The 24,653-nt window shown below is 38.3% G+C and overlaps 1 protein-coding gene across 6 annotated transcripts in view; it reads left to right on the top strand.

Moving 5' to 3' along the window:
* Positions 1 to 24,653, top strand: part of APP (amyloid beta precursor protein) — a 284,471-nt gene that overhangs the window by 81,047 nt on the left and 178,771 nt on the right. The gene's annotated exons all lie outside the window — the stretch shown is intronic.

The raw sequence follows: 24,653 nt of genomic DNA, 5'->3' as shown, positions 1-24,653 counted from the left end.
ACCCAGGGTGTATATTGAAATTACAAATTCCTGGGCCAGTCCCAGGACTCCTGAATGAAAAATGCCTATAGTAGCGGATCCGGGAATTCTTATTTTACCGTATCGCATAGATGATTCTGATGAACAGGGGCCTTGTGTGTTTCTTCACATAGACTTTCTAGAAGAAAGAATCTAATGTGAAGCTGCAGCATTTTGTTAATTTCTAAAAAAAAAAAAAAAAAAAAAAAAAGCTTTTCTACAATAACTACTACTCTTATTTGGTGATAGTAGAGGAATTGGAATTGGGAAGGCTTTTTTTCTGCTTACATCAAACTGGAGGAAACAGTCTGATTACTAATGTTTAATGTTTGTTTTGTCACAAACCTCAAATTTACCTCAACCTTTTATTTTAAAAAAATTGAGTAGTTTTATGTGGTATCATGCTCTTTTCCTCTGGAAACTGTCATACTCCATATTTAATCTAACTTGGTTACTAGTCTGTTCCTAGTTGTTGTTTTTATGTGACCAGTCATTGCAGAAGTCAAGTTCTTTGCTCTGGTATCTTACATCTAGATGTTTTCCGCAACTGTATTCATCAGTAGGCAGGTTGTAAATAAGGATATAGAGATTGTCTGTGGAGATTGTGGACAAATATTGATGTATATTCTGATGACTTCTTATAAAGGTTAAAATGAATATTTCAAAGAAAATCCAACAGCAAACTTACAAAGTAAGGATAATTACTGAAGATTCTGGAGATCTATGTAATATATGGTCAAAAATGAATGTCCTAAGAGCATACTGATTGCCGTTCATTCATGTGCATAATTTGAGACATAAAATGAAAACACTGGGCATTAGAAAGAAGATTTCACCTGGTGAATTTACTTACAGTGTAATTTACTCACAATGTAATTGACGAAGAGAGTGTAGAAAACTAGATTTCTTAAACATCTGATAATTCAAGAGTTTCCTTTTTCCTCCTTATTCCTTGTTCCTATATGCTTTATAAGGCCTCAACTCTTTTCTGGTTGATCAAAAAGTGCAGTTTAATTAGATGAAAATAAGCAGCACTTAAATTCTAGATACAGAACTCCTACTCAAAAAAATATAAAAGTCATCTGTCCCCAGAAACTGTGTATTTTATACTCACTTAGTTATTACACCAAGAAATAACACACAGAGATTGAACAATTCAGTGCAAGTTAGGAAGTAGATCATGAGTCTGTTAATTTGATGGGCCAGGCTTTGTTAATGATTTGTTTCTTTTGGTTCTTACTTACCTGTTCTATGAAGTATTCCAAATATATTTTCATTAGAATGTAAGCTCACTGAGAACAGGTAGGGCTTTGGATGGGCATTATTGCTCCTGGTATGACACTCAAAACTGCAGTCATGTTTCAGAAGTGAACTTATCATTTTACATAGATTTTTCTGCTTCATATTCTATTCAGAATGATTTGTATTAAAGTTGATGGAAAGATGAAATCCACATTAAGATTGTTATTTACTACCTAGTGCCAATTGTTGTAGCAAATATCCTTTGAACCCCAGGTCTATTTTATCCTATCTGTTGATCACTTCCTTTGCCCCTGCTCTTCAAGCCTCTTCATCTCTGAAAAGCTCTCCTTCCACTGGGTGTGGTGGCTCAAGCCTATAATCCCAGCACTGTAGGAGGCCGAGGTGGGAAGATTGCTTGAGCCCAGCAGTTAGAGACCAGCCTGGGCAACATAATGAGACCCCGTCTCTTAAAAAAACAAAAACAAACAAAAAAACCTCCAAGTGAACGAACAGTACAACAAGTAATAAAGGATATAAAAGATGTTCTCAGATCTCAATATCAAGTCAGAAGATTTTATGATAATATTATAATTACACGGAGACTGTCCAAATATTTGTATTTGTTGTGCTACACTGCATTATGCACCATTTAGGGAAACAACAGCCTAAGTAATGTGGTTTTAAATAATTAATCTCATCTACCAAACACCTGTTTGATAGTAAAGTTAATGACCTGTCCTCACCTTATGTTTTTAACCATTATGGAAAGAGAACCACTTGAAAATATATCATTCCACTGACAGATAATTACCCAGCTGTGAAGCACAGGCTGGAGACTGGCAAGGAGAAATGGAGAGAAGCCTATAAAATAATTCTTTCTCAGGGAAGGAGTTTATTCCTGCCAGGGCTTTGCCATCAACCATTATCAGATTACTCTTTCATCCTCTGAACAGATTCTGGGCTCCTTTGATGTGGAGGTACATAATTCAAAAAGATGGGTCACTTGTGACATGTTAAGCAAATTTCTCAGTTCTGGTTTAGTGTCTGATGTGAAATGAGCATGTTGACACTAACTGTTCTTGACTACTATGGGACTAGATAATCATTCGCTATTTCCTGTAGGTACTTGGCCTGTTGAATCATTTTACCATATTTTCTCATTTTATGAATCACTGGTCCTTTTCCATTGGACCTGAAATTAGACCCTAATATGACAAGTAGAGCATATGTTGTCTCTTATTTTGTTATTAACTTTAGATTAGAATTAAGGAATATAGGTGCTGCTTTTTTCTTAGGTAGTGGCAAATTTTCCAAAGGTCTCAAGCCCAGAGTATAATACAGAGTTGATAAAATAACCTGGTAGAGTACGCAGAGCATGCCTTGTCTTTCAGGAAAAGGAACTGAAAAACATAGGTTTTTCAATTGGTGTAACATAGGTAACATAGGGACATAGGTGTAACTCACGTACATTTTACTTGCACTTAATAGACAGGCAGTGTTAGTTCTTCGTCTCTCTTCACAGGCTATACAACTACCAAGATCCAGAGAGGTTGAATCTCTTGCTATAACTCACAGCAAATAAATGGGAGAGTCAGCACTACAGTCCAAGCTCTCTTGATTATTGGTCCAGTGTTTTTTACAGTATACACAAAAATTTGTTTTAAAACAAATATTCACTATGAATTAGAGACAATAGCACTAAAAAAGAAACTCACAGCTATTGTTGTGTTGACAAAGGAGACAACCGTGACCTAGTATAGGATAAATCTCCATGTGATATGTTTTCTACTTTATAGTAGTAGTAGGTAACATTCTTACATATTCTTCCTGCTTAACAAAGAATTACTGTTCAGCATTAACATAAGTATGCTCTAAAATCTCTTGACTGTATCCAAATATATGTTTTAGACAAGAGTTTTTTTTTTTTTAACTGACCTAGCAAACAAAATAAAATTATCTTAAACATTAAGCGTGTTAAAATTCAAAACAAAGCTTGAAGAGAGAAAAATGCTTGTTATGTGTGGCATACAACCTTCCTAACCTCTTTATCAGATGAAGGATCCAGTGTGGCACTGGATTATTTTTCTGTAATATTTTGCCTCGGACATATGTGCTATACATTTCTTGTCTGCATGGGGAAAGTATGTCAGGTTGCTGTTGCCACTTTCTTCCCATGGAGTGGATAATTTCCCTTGAGAATAAGTTGGCTTTCTCATCTCACCCTTTGCTTTTGGTAGTACCTCTGGAACCAGAGGGTAAGATTCATCTTAATCATGTGAACATTTTATTAATTATCTCATGTGTGATTCAAGCACATCATTACTGTTACTCAAGGAGAATATTTTCTTTGCAAAGCTTTCAACCCTTTCCATTTGAATGACTGCTCTTCATGGTGTAATAGATCCACTGTTGAAATTGGCACTTTTCTGTACTTGTCTCTGACCAGCAAAGGCAAGGAACATTGTGTAAAATAAATTACTGTTGAATTATTGGGGCAAAGTCAGGTTAATAGCTTAATCCAAAAAAGGAATTACAAGTTAAAGAATTTTACCTTAAATGTCATTCTGTTTCATTTTGTAATTAAGACTTTCCAAATGTGTAAGTAGTAATGACCAGAAATATTATCAGATATGGTCAAATGAGAAAGGTATTCAATTTATATTAATTTTGAATTTTATTGTTTTAATACAATTTTAGGAAAAGCATGCCTTGTTTTCTGGGTTTCTTGGCTGCCTTTGTATCAATTATCTACAGCTATCTTTCTTTAGCATGGAAAGGATGTATTTGAATACTATGACATATTATACTAGGGTAATTCATTTTATACCAGGGTAATTCTTTGAATTTATGTAAACAACAACTCTCTTGAGACACATCAGTACAACACAATAGTCAGAAATGTCACATGAGAGTTCACCAAACTTTAAAGATGGCTATGAGGATGGAAAAACATTTTTATTGTAGACTTCAAGGATCTTGTAAATCCCCGTATGTAATCCAGTGTGATAGAGAATTGGTGCCCATGGCGCCTCCTCTCCCCACCGACCTGCACTGTGGAAATCCTACTAATTTTGAAGTCATGGGAGATGCATGTGTGGGACCTATACATGCACTGTGATGAGAACGATGACTTCATCATTCTCATTATTTAATGAGCACGGCTGCTGCGCACAAGAAGGATGCAAATTCTTGAATGTTCTTGATTGTTTACATCATGGTCTCATAAGGAATGACCAGAATTGCTGGGCATTTCTTCATCAGGAAAGGCTAATCAGCCATCCTTGGAGAGACATCAGACTCCTTTATAATATGTGGCCTTCCCATGGGACCTTTGAATGGTCCACGTTAATCATGCTTCAGAACTAGTATACTAAGTAAAAGAAAACATGTCCGGAAAAGAAATCTTATCAGTGTTTATCTCCAAACAGTGGGATTACAGGTGATTTTGATTTTATTTAAGTAATTTTCTATGACTTTGTATAATAAATGAGTAGCTTTTATAATCAGCAAAAGATAGACTATGAAATCGGTACATATAATTTTGCATTTGTATGTAGTACCATTGAAGGATAATAGAAAAAAGTCAAAAGACTTGAAAGTCGACACAGAATGATCATTAATTTGTTTTATCTCTTGGTAGTTGTACTTTATGAGCTTTATACATACAGTATGGGAAAATACACTTTAGTTTTAAAAACACTGTGCTGCCAAAATAAAAGAAAATAACGTTCATTCATACGATCTTCAACAAAATTTAAGCAGCATTAATCATCACTGATTCTTCAGGAAGATTTTTGATCTTCCTTAATTTTTTTTCCCTCCAAAATTGCATATGGCAGCCACATTTGTTTCAGGCCAGAAGGAAGAATGGGAAGAGCTTACATTTATCTCACAGATTCCTTCTGGGTGAGGAAGACTTAGAAAGTGAAGCCCTCTTCCATTTGATTAAGCAAGAACACCTATAAAAATGGTGTCCTTGGGCCGGGCGCGGTGACTCACGCCTGTAATCCCAGCACTTCGGGAGGCCGAGATGGGCGGATCGCAAGGTCAGGAGATTGAGACTATCTTGGCTAACACGGTGAAACCCCGTCTCTACTAAAAATACAAAAAAATTAGCCAGGCGTGGTGGCGGGCGCCTGTAATCCCAGCTACTCGGGAGGCTGAGGCAGGAGAATGGCGTGAACCCGGGAGGCGGAGTTTGCAGTGAGCCGAGATCGCGCCACTGCAGTCCAGCCTGGGGGACAGAGCGAGACTCAGTCTCAAAAAAAAAAAAAAAAAATGGAGTCCTTCTAGGTAGGTCATCCTCCATGGCTCACTGCAGCACTTCCTTGGCCCTGTCCCAAGTTCCATAATTGCCTGAATTGCATTGGCTCCTGCTTGATTTGCTTTCTAAAACTCAGGACAGGATGAGTTGAGGAGACTGACTTTTTTAACAATCGCATTTTGAAAAGAAGGAAGCGTAGTGGTGTTTCTTGGCTCCGTTTCCAGTTTTGTTTCTTTTCATTTTAATTATTGTACCTGGTATTGTGTCCTCTTTCTGGGACTTTTAACAACTAATGTTTTGATTGATAAGAGCGCTAATAGCACGGGTGATTTATACTTCATTACATCTTCAGTTTTGTCTTCTTTACTGGAGTTGTATTCAGGTGTCATTAAGTAACGAGGCATTAAAAAGAAACGATAACTTTTGAAAAACTGCTGTTATGGCTTATGAGTGGGCTTTGCTGATATTTTCTTGAAGCACAGAATTTATCTATCTCTGTAGGTCCTAGATGATAGGTGAGAAAAAGAAACCCAGCTTATTTGGCATGATATTGTCCCAAGGCTTGTTAGTAATTGCTTTGAAAAATGAATAGCAAGGCTAATGGACATCTGATTTGTAGTACATGCTAAGAATTGCAAATGTGTGCTCAAAAGAAATTTCTCTGATTACAAAAGTAACATATATTCAACGTACAAAGTTGAGAAAATACAACCACTAGTTAAAAATAATCAAAACCATTTGGCTTCCTTGCAGTCTACATTTTTTAATGTATGTTTTGCTTTTGTTTTTAGTGTTACATAATCGTTTCCTGTTTTGTGACTTGCTTTTTACACCTAACATTTTTAGAATACTCTATCTGTGAAATTAAATATTCTTGGAGAGCATAATTTTTAATGTAGCATCACACCAGACACTGTAATGTGTTTACTCTTTTTTATGGTCATTTAGGTGGTTTTCTTTATTTTGTGGTGGTGTAATAGTTGTTATAAATGATGCTGTGATAAACATCCTGGTAGATAAATTTGTGTTTAGTTGATTTTTACATAACAGTTATTGGCGGAATGCCTTGCAAATCTTATAGTTAGTGTAATAAAATATATGCGCCACATAATTGTTTATGAAAATATGGAGGAAAATTTTAATACTGATTTATGATCCTGAGTTTAACATAAGCATGGATACCCCTACATTTAGCTATGATTTTTTTATTGATAGAGTAAAAGCGCCTGTAATTTCTACTTAAGGCCATTTAAAATAATTACTATTTAAATCTATTTAAACAATTTTAAATATTGCTTTTCCAAGTTTCCACCTTAGGAAGCAGTTAATTGAATATTCTCAGAGAAATAAGTCCTACAAAATTGACCAATAAAAGGTCAAAGTTACGTATTCATTGTGTATGTTTTATTGATCACCCACAGTGTGTGAGCCCCTGGAGGTGGGTGAAATGTGGGCCTCCCTCATACAGAGTTGATAGTGGGCCTGAAGGGGGATGGGATTTCAGCTCAGGAATTTAAGGAAGACTTGACAGGAAGTAGCATTGTGAGCCAAGATTTCAAGGATAAGATTTCAAGGCAAGAAAGGAGATGTATTTTAGGTATTCAGACAGAGGGTCAACAAAGTCTTTAAGGTAGGAACTGAAAGGATATGGGTAGAAGAACATGGCTCACTTTTCAGAAAGAAGAGATAATTGGTCATGATAAGAGTAGTAGTTTTTAAAAATCATTACTGTTTTCATTCATTTATAATGAATACTATTATGTTATAATTTTAAAGTTTATATCCAAATAATTGTTTTCAAGATGGTAATGAATGTATATTGCTTTTATGTATACACATAGTACTTTTTGCTTTTTGGTAACTAAGTTTATAATTTTTGAGGGCAGGAAATATTTTTGTTTTTCACTTACAAAGAAACTATATTTTAATAAGTTTTTTGACAGCAGTGCTTTATGCCAAAGGAAAATAAAGCAACATTTAAGATATCAAAGAAAGCCAATGCAAAACAAGGATTATTTATTTATTTATTTTATTCATTTTTGAGATGGAGTTTCACTCTTGTTGCCCCGGCTGGAGTGCAATGGCATGATCTCGGCTCACTGCAACCTCCACTTCCTGGGATCAAGCGATTCTCCTGCCTCGGCCTCCTGAGTAGCTGGGATTACTGGCACCCGCCACCACGCCCAGCTAATTTTTTGTCTTTTTAGTAGAGATGGGGTTTCATCATGTTGGCCAGGTTGGTCTCGAACTCCTGACCTCAGGTGATCCACCCACCTTGGCCTCCCAAAGTCCTGGGATTACAGACATGAGCCATCATGCCCAGCCAAAACAAGGATTTTATATTCAATCAAACTGACATTCAGATATGATCACACGAAATAAATATCAATGTACAATAACTCAGGGCATATTTTCACATTATTTTCCTGTAGAATCTGCTAGAGAACAAGTTTCAGATACCCAAAATACCTAGAGAAAAACTGATACAAGGATGGGTAATGAGCATTAAGGAGAAACATAAAAACTAAGACTCAACGATGGTAAAAAGTATGATAATATAGTATTCCACAGCTACATGCTGTGACAATAAAGAGATTCTGTAACTGTCAGGCCTCTGAGCCCAAGCTAAACCATCCCCTGTGACCTGCACGTATTCGCCCAGATGGCCCGAAGCAAGTGAAGAATCACAAAAGAAGTGAAAATGGCCTGTTCCTGCCTTAACTGATGACATTCCACCACAAAAGAAGTGAAAATGGCCGGTCCTTGCCTTAAGTGATGACATTATCTTGTGAAATTCCTTCTTCTGGCTCATCCTGGCTCAAAAAGCTCCCCCACTGAGCACCCTGTGACCCCCACCCCTGCCTCCCAGAGAACAACCCCCTTTGAATGTAATTTTCCTTTACCTACCCGAATCTTACAAAATGGCCCCACCCCATCTCCCTTTCCTGACTCTTTTTCGGACTCAGCCTGCCTGCACCCAGGTGAAATAAACAGCCTTGTTGTGACAGTAACTTTAATGGGGAAGAATGAGAAGAAGATGTGGGTAAAGAAACAACTGTTTTTCTATTAATGGTGGTAGTGTTAGTGTGTAATTCTGAGCCTGGTGCATAAGTAATATGGTGTAACATAAGTGAATAGTTGTGTGATATTTTAATTCAATCATCCCATGTATTTGAGAATCAGAATTTTTGATGTGGTAAAAGAAGATTCACATGTAACATATAATCTATTAAAAAGATACGCTGTAGTCATGAGTTTGACTTTTAGGTATCATTTCTCAGTATAACATATCGTTGTAGATTTCAGATAACATTTTTTCCCCATAAATACTGTCCACTGCAGGCCTAAAAGTAATGAAAAGGCCTAAAAGACCAGCTCAGTAGCGGTAAACACCAGTACTGCACCTAGATTATGGTCTTTAGGAACCATTTTCCAGTAAAAGATATCAGTAATTTTTGGAAAGCAGGAATTTTTTTTTCTTTTTTTTTTTTTGAGATAGAGTCTCGCTCTGTCGCCCAGGCTGGAGTGCAGTGGTGCGATCTTGGCTCACTGCAACCTCTGCCTCCTGAGTTCAAGCCATTCTCTGCCTCAGCCTACCGAGTAGCTGGGATTACAGGTGACTGCCACCACTACTGGCTAATTTTTTTTTGTATTTTTAGTAGAGACGGAATTTCACCACGTTGGCCAGTCTGGTCTTGAACTCCTGACCTCGTGATCCACCCGCCTCGGCCTCCCAAAGTACTGGGATTACAGGCATGAGCCACCACAACCCGGCGGAAAGCAGGAAATTTTTTAAAAGCTATTTTAATTCAGTCATGTAAAAAAAATGAGCAGAAAGAAACAAAAAACTTAAAAAAAAACTTTAAAAATGAGCAGAATCTTAGGAATCACCTGCGACTTTGGTTATTCATGCTTAGCCATTTCTATGGGAAATTCCAGCACTATTTGAGTTAGACCACTAATTATATGTGTGTTGTAGCTTTCTCCAAGAGATAATGGAATTCACAAAGCAAAACTTTGAGATTATTAAGTGTTACAAGTGAATTATAACCCCAGTCATTTGCTTTCAAATGAACAGCTAAACATATTTTGTGTTAATTTCTTATGGATGCTGCTTTGTTTGTTTGTTTATTGAGACGGAATTTCACTCCTGTCACCTAGGCTGAAGTGCAATGGCGAGATCTCGGCTCACTGCAACCTCTGCCTCCTGGGTTCAAGTAATTCTCCTGCCTCAGCCTCCCGAGTAGCTGGGATTACAGACGTGCACCACCACACCTAGCAGATTTTTGTATTTTTAATAGAGACAGGGTTTCACCATGTTGGTCAGGCTGGTTTCGAACTTCTGACCTCAGGTGATCCACCTGCCTTGGTCTCCCAAAGTGCTGGGATTACAGGTGTGAGCCACCATTCCCGGCCTAGATAGGCTTTTAGTTGGTTTCCATATACAGTGTATATAGGGAGAAACAGACTAAGACAGACACTGGCATCCACAGAAGTAAAAAAAAAAGTGAGGTATAATTTAAATTTCACACGGTCATGGTCACATTTTTCAGCTTTTTGCACCTATGTTATATATATAAAAAAGACAAAAATGCCTTTAGAGGCTCAAGTTTTCAGGACTTCTGAAGCTGTGTCATAGTTTAAAAATGCCATAAAAAATGCCGTCAGATTTAATAACATATCAGCTGAACACTGTGGATTTCTGTTATGTTGAGTCTTCAAAAATTTCTCCCTGTATGAGGAATTAATACTGTTATGTCTGATCTGGTGGTCTGAAATGTGAACTTTTCTGGGCCAACCAGTAAACAGCTGATGTTGCTTTATAGCTGCATAATTCAGTCTTGGAAATTATTAGATAATTCCCACACCATTTCAGCTTGCTGTTTTACCATAAATTTAATGTGAACAGTATTTCTAGCTAACCTCAAGCTGTGTTTATTGTCGTGAAATTTTCTCTTTTATTCTGAGGTAAATGATTACAAATGGTTATGATGAGGAATCAAAGAAGAAAGTGGACTTTCTTCAAAGTTCTTTTTCTACTCTAGCCGCTTCTGAGCATCTTTCTCAAGCACTGTGTTTCCATCAGTCCCTACCGCAAGCAGAGAAAGGAAACAGTTTTCCCCTTTGTCTTTAGAACCCTCTTCTCATCATGTCATTTCCCAAAGCAAATAAAAATCTTGAGATACTGTCTTGAGTTTGATTTTTTTTTTTTTTTTTTTTGAGATGGAGTTTCACTCTTTGTTGCCCAGGCTGGAGTGCAATGGCACAATCTCAGCTCACCCCAACCTCCGCCTCCTGGGTTCAAGTGATTCTCCTGCCTAAGCCTGCCGAGTAGCTGGGATTACAGGCATGTGCCACCACGCCCAGCTAATTTTGTATTTTTAGTAGAGATGGGGTTTCTCCATGTTGGTCAAGCTGGTCTCGAGCTCCCAACCTCAGGTGATCCATGCCTCGGCCTCCCAAAGTGCTGGGATTACAGGCGTGAGCCACCACGCCCTGCCGAGTTTGATGTTTTTTTTAACAGTTCAAGCCAGTAAATAACTTTCCAGACAGCTGTAGTAGAAAACAGAATTTGTGTGTGACAAAACTTAAGATTTTGGGATTGAGAGCTCTATGGTTTATGCCATGTGGATAATTGTAGCCAGATGAAGAATATGAAATTTAAGAAAGTGCTTAGAGTGGTACAGACAGTTATTATTACAATTCTTGGGGTAGAAGAGTAGCTTACATACAACATAAAAAAAAATGGCATTAACTGAATTAACTTCAGCCTTTGCCATGAAACCCAAGCTTTCATTATGTTTTAAATAATGAACTACATTAAAAATAGTATATAAATATGTAAAATATATTAGACATAGACTTCTCATAATAAATTATGGGAACTTTTGATGTATTTCTTCCCTAGGAAAAGAACTAAACAAATGCTTTTTTGTGGACTTAAAATTTTTCAGTTTACTATTGTGAATTAGGTACAGCTTATCTTTATAATTCCAGATAATACCCATAAAAGCAGAACTGTTTATTTACTTATTATGAAGGGAATACTGAAATGAAATTAAGGACAATTTTTTTCTCACGTATTATATTTTTAAAAAGTTATTTGATGTTTGTGATTAAATAAAGAATGAATTTTTAAAGCCAGTTCTCAATTAGCACTGAGGAAAAGAATATGCTTTTTTTCAGGTACACAAATAAGCATCATGGATATAAGAAATGACATAAAGATGAATCTACAGTCTGGATTAAGACGTATTTTAATTTCAGTGTCAAAGGCTGTTAGGAAATATTCAGATTTTAGTACTTGACAAAGAAGGTTCTCAATATTTGTTTCAGTGTTCAGTCAAAGGATAAATTCTGTCGTCTTTCTCTTTTATCATATTAGTCACTGAGTGGCTTCATTAAACATTCCCTCTTCCATATCCCCTGATAAATGTCAACTTGTTGGTGATGCATCCCAGGAGTGTCTGTCTTTTTTTTTTTTTTTTTTTTTTTTCCTTCTCCTGTCAGTGAGTCTTAGGCTTTGGCTTTGAAACCCTATAGTGAAGGGAAATCTCAGGCAACAGCTGTGCAGCCGTCTGGAGAGCAGCTAGTCCAGATTGGAGGAGACGAACGAGGCTGGTCGCAGGAGAGAGGCCTCCAGGAAAAAATGGCATTGATGCATTACCTGCGTTAAAGATTTTCCTGTATTTAGCATGCTTTTTAGGGTTCTACTGGAGCGTTTGGGAAAGATACAGTATTGATGGATGCATAGAAAATGAGGCAAATTTTTTAAATGGGGCAAATATTAACTGTAGACAAAGAAAAGCCTAAAGTACAAAATAACAGCGTTGTAAGATACGAAGATAAAAATACGCCTAAGTATGAGCGTTCTGGCAGACTCACAATACAGATGCCATATATGGGGTAAAACCATACCAGTAGGATGGTGGGAAGGGAAAGGGGTGGGCTCATGTTCCATAGTGGGAAGACCTACAGCGGAAAAATCAGGAGAATAGCTGTTTAAGCACAGAGTTTAGGGAGTAAGTTGCAGAAGAGACAACTAAATGAGATGGCCGTGAATGATTTTTATGACCTCCTCTTGTTATGGAGAAATCGATCAAGGAGGCCTATATTTGATGGCAGGAAGAAGTTGAGTTTAAGGTTTCCAGACATTTGTTTTAATCTGGAAAATTTCTTTTTTTCTTTTTTTTTTTGAGACAGAGTCTCACTCTGTCGCCCAGGCTGGAGCGCAGTGGCGCAGTCTTGGCTCATCGCAGCCTCCGCCTCCTGGGTTCACGCCATTCTCCTGCCTCAGCCTCCTGAGTAGCTGGGACTACAGGCGCCCACAAGCACGCCCGGCTAATTTTTTGTATTTTTGGTGGAGACTGGGTTTCATCGTGTTAGCCAGGATGGTCTCCATCTCCTGATCTCGTGATCCGCCCACCTCGGCCTTCCAAAGTGCCGGGATTACAGGCGTGAGCCACTGCGCCCAGCCTAAAATTTCTTTTAAGCTTAGAAGTTGCAAGTCAAGTTACTGTTAAAGGCGTCCTAACTTTGAATTAGATAAAGCTAAACTGTGGTTTAATTGAGCTGAGTTTGTTGTATGCTATATCTCAACTTCACAAGATGTTTGCTTTTTCTTGGCTATAACTTAAGATTATACATATATAAAATTACCTTTATGCCCATTTGATAGACTTTAGGGCTGAATTTCCCTGTGTACGATGTTGTAGAGGTTTGTACTTGTGATTGTTTTTACTCTAGAAGCATGTTTATCTTCACTCCTTTAGTGACACGTGTTTGTTAAGGAACTTCAAACTCAATGTGATCAAAACTAGACTCATGTTCCCTGAATAGTCTCTCCTGACTACAAATCTGTTGGAAACTTCCAATCCTAATTAATAATTGTAAACTTTTTAATGTAAGTCATATGAGGGGTTGTTGTGAGCATAGGAGGTAGGGAGATGGTAGTGTGAGCTGGAGCATATGGTAAAAGTTGTTTGAAAGAAAGTAGAGCCATGATGTGGATCCTGAGGGATACGTAAAGAAAATGAAGAGGTGTAGATTTAAAAATGTTTATGGGGCCTGGGTGTGGTAGCTCACACCTGTAATCCCAGCACTTTGGGAGGCCGAGGTGGGCAGATCACCTGAGGTTAGGAGTTGGAGACCAGCCTGGCCAACATAGTGAAACCCCGTCTCTACTAGTAAAGTACAAAAATTAGCCAGGCATGGTGATGGGCGCCTGTAATCCCAGCTACTCAGGAGGCTGAGGCAGGAGAATCACTTGAACCCGGGAAGCGGAGATTGCAGTGAGCCGAGATCGCGCCACTGCACTCCAGCCTGGATGACAAGAGCGAAACTCCGTCTCAAAAAAAATTAAACAATAAATAAATAAATATATTCATGGGGATGTTCCAGGGAAAGTAGTTTGTGTTGGTAGCCTTGAGAAATAATAATAGAAAATTAGAATAGAACTAAGTTGGTTCATTAAAGTTGGAACACTTGTAGAGATTTTTGATTTGGAAAGACATTAATTCATTTGATTATTTCTCTTATTCGATGTCCAGAAAAATATCTGTACATTCAATGTGGTTTTATTTGTACTGCACATGTCATTAATAGGCTAAAGTTACCTCTAAGATACCTGCTTTCTTAGTCCTTGTTACGCTGTAAATTCTGGGCATCAGGATATAGCTTTTTATTATGTTAGCTCTTTTAATAGATGATACAATTGGATTGAGGAAAAAACTGATTATACTCTGGAGTAATACTTTCATAGCCTGTAGTATCCTGCAAATAGCTCCTGGTCATCTTCGAATTTTACTAGCAAACTTGTAGGGTAATAGGTTGGGAGAAAGTATTATAATCAGTGGCTTTGAGGGCCTGATGAGAGGAAACAATAATTGTACAGCTATATTGTGAATAAGTAGTGGATGATGCTGATGGTTAACCCTTTCCTGCGGTGCTCAAACATTGGGAAATAATTGCTTTTTGTTCAAAATGTAAGCTCTTCGATAATTGAGACTTTTGTTAATTCACTGAAATATTCCCAGAGCTTGAACATGTCTGGCACATAGTACATACTTAATAAATATATAGATTTAATGAATGAATTGAGGATGTAGCCAAATATTGGAAAAGGAAAGGGAAAAGAAAGAATAGCCCAAACATTAGAAAGACAGAAGATGTGGAGCAGCAATTTCACATGCCTAAAAGAATTTCTGAGATTATGGCAAAATCATTTACTTTACTTACTCCTTATTGATCAACAAAGGAAGAGCAGGTTTTATGTAACAACCAAGAAGTAACATAGGGATCTCAGAAGAGAAGAAACCAAGTGTCTTTGGATCTTAATAAAAAGAACATTCAACTCCAGAAATAGGGTTAAACCTGTCCTACACATGTCTAGTAAAAAGTCAGTGTATCGGAGGCATCTGTGTTTAGAGATAAAACATACCATTAGATTCATTTATAATAGTTTCATTGTCCTTAGTTTTTAAGGCTAATGATAAAGATTTTTTTTTTTTTTTTTTGTGAGACACAATCTCTCTGTCACCCAGGCTGGAGTGCAGTGACGCAATCTCTGCTCACTGCAACCTCCGCCTCCCGGGTTCAAGCGATTCTCTTGCCTCAGCCACCCAAGTAGCTAGGACTACAGGCACACGCCATCATGCCTGGCTAATTTTTGTATTTTTAGTAGAGAGGGAATTTCACCATGTTGCCCACGATGGTCTCGATCTCCTGACCTCAACAGATCTGCTCACCTCGGCCTAGTGCTGGAATTACAGGCGTGAGCCACCACGCCTGGCCTTAAGAATTAATTTTCACAGAAATCTGCTTCTAAATATTATTCAGTGATAATAGATTTTAGAAATTTCAGATTCTTATGTTGTACCTTAAAGGTTAGGATACTATTTATAAATGCTAAACATGAACTCCTGTCATCCTATTTTAATGTCTTTATTAAGTGATTACATGAATGTGGCATTTCAGTAGGTGTTTGGTGTATTAATAGATGTAGGTACTCCCCTCCTAAACCTTTAAGTATTTTCATGCCATGAAAAATTTGGGGGGCATTCTCTTTATTTATTGATTAGGTACCTGTATTTTCAAGAATATTACTCAGCTTCAGTTCCCCCAAATCTTTTCTTTTAGTGTTAACTACCTTCCGAGAATATGGTATAACATTTTAAAATATATTTTTTGAAGGTTTGGATGTCACTGAAGATCCCCTTATTTATTGGATGGTATCTTTATCAGCTGGGAAGATAATTAGTTTCCCAATATTGCTATATTTTTATGAATAGGTCCTGTAGCTCTTGCTTTCTTGAAAGCTTAGAATTGATTGTAAGCCATGGACTAATGATATTCTCCAAGCATATTTAACATGAATAGGCTCATGTTCAGTATGTCAAGAAGTTACCCTGTTGTACTATTTAAATAATTTGAGCTTAGTTTTCTTTTTCCACCTTTGTTCTAAATTCTTAGGTGAGTCTGAATTCCTGGGCATCCGTGCACACAGCTTCTTCAGTGGGTCCTTTAACCTCGTTGTATCTGATCTTTGACCTCATAAAGACCCTTGGCCTACTGACCCTGTATTTAATTTCACATCTCAATAGTATTTAGCCTTCTCATATTTTTCCTCTTCTTTAGAGCTCCCTGATCCCTCACTCCAGTCATTCAACTCTGTGTATTCCTTTAACTTCCACCCTCGCTCTGTCTCTTCACAGATATGCTTCTTTATATGGTAGTCAGAAGTTCCTGTGTGATCTTCGTAACCTCCAGTTCCCTCCACAGTCACCTGTTATCAGGCATCTCTGTTCCTTGAGCTCCAGGGAATGAGCTCTTTGCTATCATTCTGGTTGTCGGACTCACTGGGCACTGTTGTGTCCTCCACAGTCTCTCAGTGGCATTGGTTGATGGGTGCATTCTCTCCACACTGATGTCATTCTGCTGCTTCTGATTTTCTTTCTGCTGTCCTCCATTTTCCTTTCAGGCTCCCTTCCCCCTCCTCCCCGCGCCCACCTTTTGCAATATTTAGGATTCAGAAATTCCAAGTATTGCAAAATATTTAGAATCAGAATTCAGAAATTCTAAATATCAGTGTTTAATAGGAGTACCCTGGGGTTGTCCATTTTCTCACACAACACATACTTGCTAGGAGATCTCATAAGTGCAGTGGTTTTTCAGAGGCCTGCATTGATGATTCCTGAGTCATTATGTCCAGGCCAGGCCTCATACATACTATTTACTGGTCCTCTTTCTGCGGGTGCTCCACCAAGAATTCAGACTCAATGGAATATTTCATCTAAGATGTACACCAGTTCCTTATCAAAAAATGGCAAATTCAGGCTTCTTAGGTTAAACAGAGAACTCGTGAACATGGCATATGTCTGTTATTCCATTTTTCTCTGTTGGCTTATTGCTGAGTACCATTTGGGATAAAAATCTGTTTCAGGCAAAGGATAGGATTGTTTTCAGCTTTTATTAAATTCTCTTAGACCCTTGATTTTATGCAGAGAACTAATTAAATTTGAATGAATTTAATGTAGAAACCCTGCTATTGATGCAGAAATCAACCTGATTCTGGACTAGCACCAGAATCAACTATTTTTGCTTTCTTTTTTTTTTGCTTTTGCTTTCTCTGCTGGTAAATAACAACTAGTATGTAAGAATCGAATGAATCAAGCATAAATCCCTAGGAAATATTTATGCATTCATTTTTAACAATTTAAAGATGTGAAGATATATAATTAAGCATAATCCTCTCAAAGTTTGACGTTGAAAAGTATTTCAGATACTTCAACTTAAATATATTTCTTGCAAAATATCTTTTTTAAAAAAACAGATGTGGTCTCAGCAATGTAATTATCATCTTACAGTGTGAGGAGAGCTTACAGTTGTACCAAAATTTATAACTAGGAAGAAGAGAATGTGAAATAATCCGGAAACCTAGAAAACTGTCCTATACAGGAATACCAATTAAACAGCTACTAAAAATGAGTGTAAAATGACAATATGGCTTTATCAAGTGCTTAGGGTCTGGAAAAATGCACATATTGCCTGTTATTTATTGTTATACTTAATGAATGTTCTTTTGCACGTGAGAACTGTTATAAAAGATGTCTTTTGTACATACTTGGTACACCAGTTGGCTTTTTAACCCATTAGCTGTTTTCCCCCAAAGGTGGCCTACTCTAGATGACGTTAAAAATACACATTTTCCAGGGACTTATATAAATAGTCAACTGCCCTATTATGGAAACTTAAAAGCGAAGGCCCTGAAATATCCAGACAGTTTGAACATAAACCAAAAATGAAGTGAATCTCTAGAATTGCTGTGTAATAGCGTGAGTGGGGAGGGGGTCCCTCAGGAGAGGGAACTGACCTTTTTCTTCCTCGTGGGTGACCTTGAGTACACACTTTATTTAGTCATTAAATGGGTCACCTGAAGCTTAGAGAATGAAGATCCTACAGCCTGTTAATTTTATCGTTGTTAGAAACTCTCTGCCTTTGGCCTGAAAATGGTAAATCACCTTTCTTAGAAGATTCTCATATCCAGATATTCTTACCAAATCAGAATCTTTTCCAGCATTTTCTTCAAAAAACCACAGTTCTGGATTAAAACACAGCAGATCCTAACTATAATTTTCCTTTCATGTACATTTTAGTCATCTTTATAATTTTAAATGAAAGACAGGAACTACATTATTTGAAATAAGGGTTAACCCCCTCTAATTATAAGCATTAATCACACACAGTTTTCTCATTTCTAAATGTTAAATATAAAATGGGAGCTATCTCTTCTTCAGACACTTTTCTGTTGCCTTCTGTGTGCGGCAGGACCTTACTTTGAAAGACTATTTAAAGCTTAGTTTGATTTAAAGGCTGAGTTTCTGCTTGCTTGGAATGCTTGCTCTTCAAAATATTTGCTCCCTGGAGAGGGAAACTGAAGATGGAGCTTTCACGTGACTTTGGATTGCTGACCTGGAAGACGTTTGGGGTAATAGGATGGGCTAGGGCATGGTTCCACTGCTTTCTGTTTGAGTGGGGTCAGGAAAGGAAGGTGGGGCTCGCTGTGTGCAAACAGGAAAACATAGTCTGAAGATGTTTGAAGCCTGAGTGCACTTTCATTTGATGCCTTGCTTTATTGCTTAAGAGAATTTTAAACTGCCGAATCCGCAAATGTGCTGCAGCCTATAATGACACATATTTAAATGATTTTTGCATCTAAACAAATGCATTCACTGTTTGCCTGGTGTGTACAATTTGAATGACACTCGTGCTCTGCCTGGAAGGAACAGACGTTTTTCATTATAAAATTTAGTCAAGCAGAAAAGTAGCAAAGGAAGCAGAAATTTCCATTTACATCTATGATTGAAGTTGTAGTGATAAAAGAGGCTGACTAAATTGAAGAGTAGCCTTGTTCTCATTCTGCTATCTGACATGGGATCTTGTCACTTTGGTAATAGTTTTTAAACTTACATTATTGAGGAAGGCTTTGATCAGAAGTCTCAAATTATACATGTTCTTCAACCTTAGATTTTTCTGGGTGTTTTGTTTCAAAAGTCTCAAATTATATATGTTCTTCAACCTTAGATTTTTCTGGGTGTTTTGTTTGGTTTTTTGGTTATCTATAGATAGATTTGAGTATCTCTTTTTTTCTTAAAATCCGTTACTTACTAGTAATAAAGACTTAAGTGGTAGCTTTACGCTCCATTACCACAGAGATTCACAGTACTTTTTAATTTTTACTTGTGAGCCTCAGCAGGTGTAGACAGATACCTTAGTTGCCACTGATAACATCCAGTTGCCACTGGATCAAGAAATGGTTCAAAATTCTCCAGGGGCATTTTCTGCTAAAGAAGAGTTGGTGATCTTCCTTTTGGAAGCCTTAATGTAGTTCAACCCTCTTCCTTAGAAGTCCAGAAATTCAATTATTTCAGCTCTCTATGGAGTGATAAGTCCTGCCAAATTGATTTACAATAATGAAACTAAGCCTTGTTTACAAATCTAAGTGGCAATGTCTAAGTCCACAGAGGAGTGGTAACAGAGAGAGAGATTCTAATTTATCTGGGGGTCTATCCGTGTTTGAACAGATTGTGTGATTTTTGAAACATGATTCAAAAGGGATGTTGATAAATTCTAAAATACATTTTTATTGAAGAGCTTGATGAATCATGTATACTTACTTTATTTGTTATTCTATTAGATATTGTCTTCCTCATCCCTAGGTGGTGTTGCTAGTACAGTGACAGAATTCAAATCCTTCTTTTTCCTCTGCTCTAACAGAGCTTTGTGAACTCATAGCAATATTGTAATGCCTGGTAAAAGGTGGTGCCAGTTTCAAGTACTATATCCTAATTACTTCATGGCTAACTCTTGTTATTGTTAACAATATTGTTAACTCTTTTGTTAAATTCAGTGACATCTTTTTTCTTTCTCATTCTCTGTGTACTTTTTGCCCTAAATAGTTCTGCATCTTTTAAGATACAAGTTTGTTTTTTCTTGGAGGTTTTTAGTTGGAAAATGCCTGAAATATATAGACCAACATTTGTTCCTCCAATGGTTAAATTACATTGTCTCCCAAAGTGAGGCATTTTAGGTCTGGACTATACCCAGGAGAATCTAAAAGAGGCAGTTAATAAGCTCTTGAAGAGCACAGTGGGGTGGTTGTGTATTTATTGAGTCTCACACTTAGGAGAGAAATAGGCTGGACCAAATGAGTCTGGGCATCAAAAGCATGTGGGTGGTCGTTGGTGATATGTGCAGTGATGAGTGTGTGTGCTGAGGGTCCTAGACGAGGCTGGCAGGGAAATGAAATGAAGGCAGTGAAGCCTCCCCTGATAACTGCAGAGAGTGCTGCAGCATCCAGGACCTCAGGATCATGATGAACAAGCTGTAGTGGATGGAAGGGAGAGGAACTATGGGAAGGATGAGTTTCTGGCCAGAAAGTGGTTTACTGGAGTGCTGTGTCTGATCTGAGGTCCATGAGGTCCAGCTTTGAGAGTATGGAGAGTTTGAGTGGAGTAGAGTTATAGTCCCATGGTCTTCTGATTCACAGACATTCATCAGCGATAAGTATCTATTGAGAAAGTGGAAGCATGATTTTTATGACCTCCTCTTGTTAGGGGGAAATCGATCAACGGGGCCTATATTGGTTGGGTTCTACAACCAAATAGAATGTGTTCAGCAGGAGTCATGTTTTGGGCTCCTCACAATGTTCAGTGTTAGTTCTGTTCCTTTCTCTTGCTTCCACATAGGAAAGACTTTGACCCAATGAGGAATTAGTCATTGTCCTTTGGGTACACTTCCGGAATTTGATAATCAGTTGGGCACTTGATTCTAATACATTTGCTAAAAGTAATTAATACCCTGCAATTGGAAGCATGCAGCAAGCGACTGGGAATGCTAAGTGAAAGGTCAGAATTGAAAGAGTGGAGGAGGCTGTTGACCCTTAGGCATGGATGATATGTCTGAGTGAGAAAGCAAGAAGAGTAGAAGATAGAGTCTTACTTTATAATCAGAATTATAAAAAGAGGAGCCAATGAGAGGGAAAGAATGATTAGCTTGAGATAGATTGGTGGAAACTGGAGAAGATTGAATTTAAAGAAGAAAAGTGGGCCAAGTTCAGTGGCCCATGCCTAGAATCCCAGTAAATTGGGAGGCTGAAGCTAGGAGAGTTGCTTGAGGCCAGGAGTTTGAGATCAGCTTGGGCAACGTGGCGAGACCCCTGTCTCTACAAAAAATAATTTAAAAAAAAATTAGCCAGGCATGTTGGCGTGTGCCGGTAGTCCCGGCTACTTGGAAGGCTGAGACAGGAAGGTTGTCTGAGCCCAGGGGGCTGCAGTGAGCTATGATCACAGCACTGCACTCCAGCCTGGTTGACAGAGGGTATCCCCGTCTCTTTAAAAAAAAAAAAAAAAAGAAAGAAAGAATGTGGCAGAGTAGTCAGAGAACTGGAGGGCTGAGAAGAGACTGATGGCATTTGTTGTTCTTGACCTTGAAAGAAGAGTTGCAGATTGTTGGAGCAAGGCCAGATGGTAATAGGTTGGAAAGAACAAGTGAGGGGCGTGAGAGTGACAGTCTACAACCCCGTTAAGAAGTTATCTGTGAAAATGCCTCTTCCTGTCTTGATTATAGCCTCCCTCGCACATGGCTTTCTGAGTATGGTATGTGAAAACAGCATGCTGTATATTTTTACCTTCCCATATGATTTAAGGTTTTGGTAATGACTTGTGGTTCTTTTGCCTCACGGAACACCAACCTGGTTGGTATTTTGTCGGCAATTATGTGGTTTTTTAAAAGCCCCGTATATAACCTTAATTAATTGCGTCTCTAAAATCTATCAGGCTTTGAGTTTTTGTTTTTTTTTTTAAATAAGGCAGAAAGAAAGGAAAGTGTTAGGAGAAAGCAACCAGTGAGAATACCTCTATTTTGAAGAAACAAAGTAGGGAATTTAGAATTATCTCTACTGTATCTGCTTTTTCAGCTCATCTCTTGGGATACAGAGGACTGAACTAAGCTAAAATAGGTTCAAGTCTAAAGGAAACCTTAAATTAATTTCTGTATTAGAATTAATCACACACCTATAAATACAATTTATAATATGAGAACTGCAACAAGAGAAATGGGGGGAGATGAGCAGTTTGCTGATCAGTAGGGTTAATGATGGTAACATAGAATCCTAGTGATATGCCTCCCATTGACTAAAATGTATGCGTTAAGATAGCATAGCACATAAAACGGTGTACTGCAGTCTCAGTGTATTCAAGCTTATTATGGTTTCTCTGCCTAGGTTTGTGTCTTTGGCTTTAGATTTTCTCCCATAACCCCAACCTGTCCACATTCAAGTCACTACTCCTTGAAATATATTATTGATCTCTAAAATCTGATGCTAAGTCTGTCTTGCCCAACGGTGGCCACTAGCCACCCCTGGCCATTGAATATTTGAAAACTGGCTAGTCCAAACTATGCTGTGAGTATAAAAAACCCACCAGATATTAAAAAGTTAGTCTGGGAGAAAAAAACGAATGTAGAATGTCGTAATGATAATTATTTACATTGATTGCATGTTGAAATGATGAAATTTAGGATGTACTGGGTTAAAATATATTAATAAAATTAATTTTACCTGTTTCTTTTTACCTTTTTATGTTAATGTGGCTACAGGAAATTTTAAATTAGATATGTGGCCTCTATTATATTTCTGTGAGACAAAGCTGCTCCAAGCTGTTTTGGTTCAGAACTATATCTCGGTTCTTTTGTATACTACATGGACCTGCATAGAATGGTATTTAGTAATACTCAGCAGTAGCAGAGATGATCTCTTAAGATTATCAAACTATGTTAAGTTTTAATTTTTATTCTTGTCTCTCACCCTATGTGTACCTCTCTGGCCAGGAGGCATTTATCATATCACCTTTTAATATTTGGAAATCACTTGATCTGCTTGAGTCATTGTGTTGTTTTCAAATCTAGAACTCTTTCTACCATATTTTGTAACTTCTATAATTAAACAAAAGGCGAACCAGGAGCAGCTTGGCTCTTAGGGATGTGTGAAAAGGCGCTCAGTCCTTAAGTTGGTGCCAAAAGTGACAAATCTATGGGATGAGATGCAGGTTTTTGGAAGAGAAGCATGAAAATTTTTATTTTTTAAAAGGACACAGCAAGCTAGTCACCAAAAGACAGATACTTGATTCTACTTATATGCGGTACCTTTTTGAATTTGAAGAGTCAGATTCAAAAAGATGGAAAACAGAATGGTGGTTTCCAGGTTCTGGAGGTGGGGGAATGGGGAGTGGAGGTGGGGGAATGGGGAGTTGTTTAATGGTGTGCAGGGTTTTAGTTTAGCAAGATGAAAACAGTTCTGGAGATGGAAGGTAGTGATGGTTGTACAACGATATGAATCTACTTAACACTAAACTGTATAATTAAAAGTGGGTAAGCAAAGAGTGTCTTACAAAGCAATAACTTGTAACTTAAAATTTTTAAAAACCTTAATGAGATTAGTTGTAATGGGTTATCTTAAGTAGACCCTTACTGCCGGAAGGAACAGCTGAATCACATCACTTGGGAGCTTGTTAGAAAAGCAGACTCAGACGGAGTCTCATTAACTCAGTGCTCAATGGCGCCCAGGCTGGAGTGCAGTGGCGTGATCTCGGCTCGCTACAACCACCTCCCAGCTGCCTGCCTTGGCCTCCCTAAGTGCCGAGATTGCAGCCTCTGCCTGGCAGCCACCCCGTCTGGGAAGTGAGGAGCGTCTCCGCCTGACCACCCATCGTCTGGGATGTGAGGAGCCCCTCTGCCCGGCTGCCCAGTCTGGAAAGTGAGGAGCTCCTCTGCCCGGCCACCACCCCATCTGGGAGGTGTACTCAACAGCTCATTGAGAACGGGCCATGAAGACAATGGCGGTTTTGTGGAATAGAAAGGGGGGAAAGGTGGGGAAAAGATTGAGAAATCGGATGGTTGTCGTGTCTGTGTAGAAAGAGGTAGACATGGGAGACTTTTCATTTTGTTCTGTACTAAGAAAAATTCTTCTGCCTTGGGATCCTGTTGATCTGTGACCTTACCCCCAACCCTGTGCTCTCTGAAACATGTGCTGTATCCACTCAGGGTTGAATGGATTAAGGGCGGTGCAAGATGTGCTTTGTTAAACAGATGCTTGAAGGCAGCATGTTCGTTAAGAGTCATCACCACTCCCTAATCTCAAGTACCCAGGGACACAAACACTGCGGAGGGCCGCAGGGTCCTCTGCCTAGGAAAACCAGAGAACTTTGTTCACTTGTTTATCTGCTGACCTTCCCTCCACTATTGTCCTGTGACCCTGCCAAATCCCCCTCTGCGAGAAACACCCAAGAATGATCAATAAAAAAGAAAAAAAAAAAAAAAGAAAAGCAGACTCAGTCGCACCCTAGACTTGTCCAATCAAAACCTGCATTTTAACAAGGCCCCCAGGTGATTCATAGGCACTGTAAAGCTTGAGAAGCCCTGCTCCAAATATCATTTCTCAAAGTGTGATCCATGAGCCACCTGAAGCAGAGCCACCCTGGGAAGGTCTGTTTTCAGGCGCGTCCCAGAACACGTAAATCAGATCTAGGCTGTGGAGCTAGGGAGAAGATGAATCTGCAGACTGATCAGGATCCCA

The sequence above is a fragment of the Pan paniscus genome, chromosome 22 (genome assembly GCF_029289425.2).
Source record: "Pan paniscus chromosome 22, NHGRI_mPanPan1-v2.0_pri, whole genome shotgun sequence".
Lineage (NCBI taxonomy): Eukaryota > Metazoa > Chordata > Mammalia > Primates > Hominidae > Pan > Pan paniscus.
This window is presented reverse-complemented; position numbering and strand designations above follow the sequence as displayed.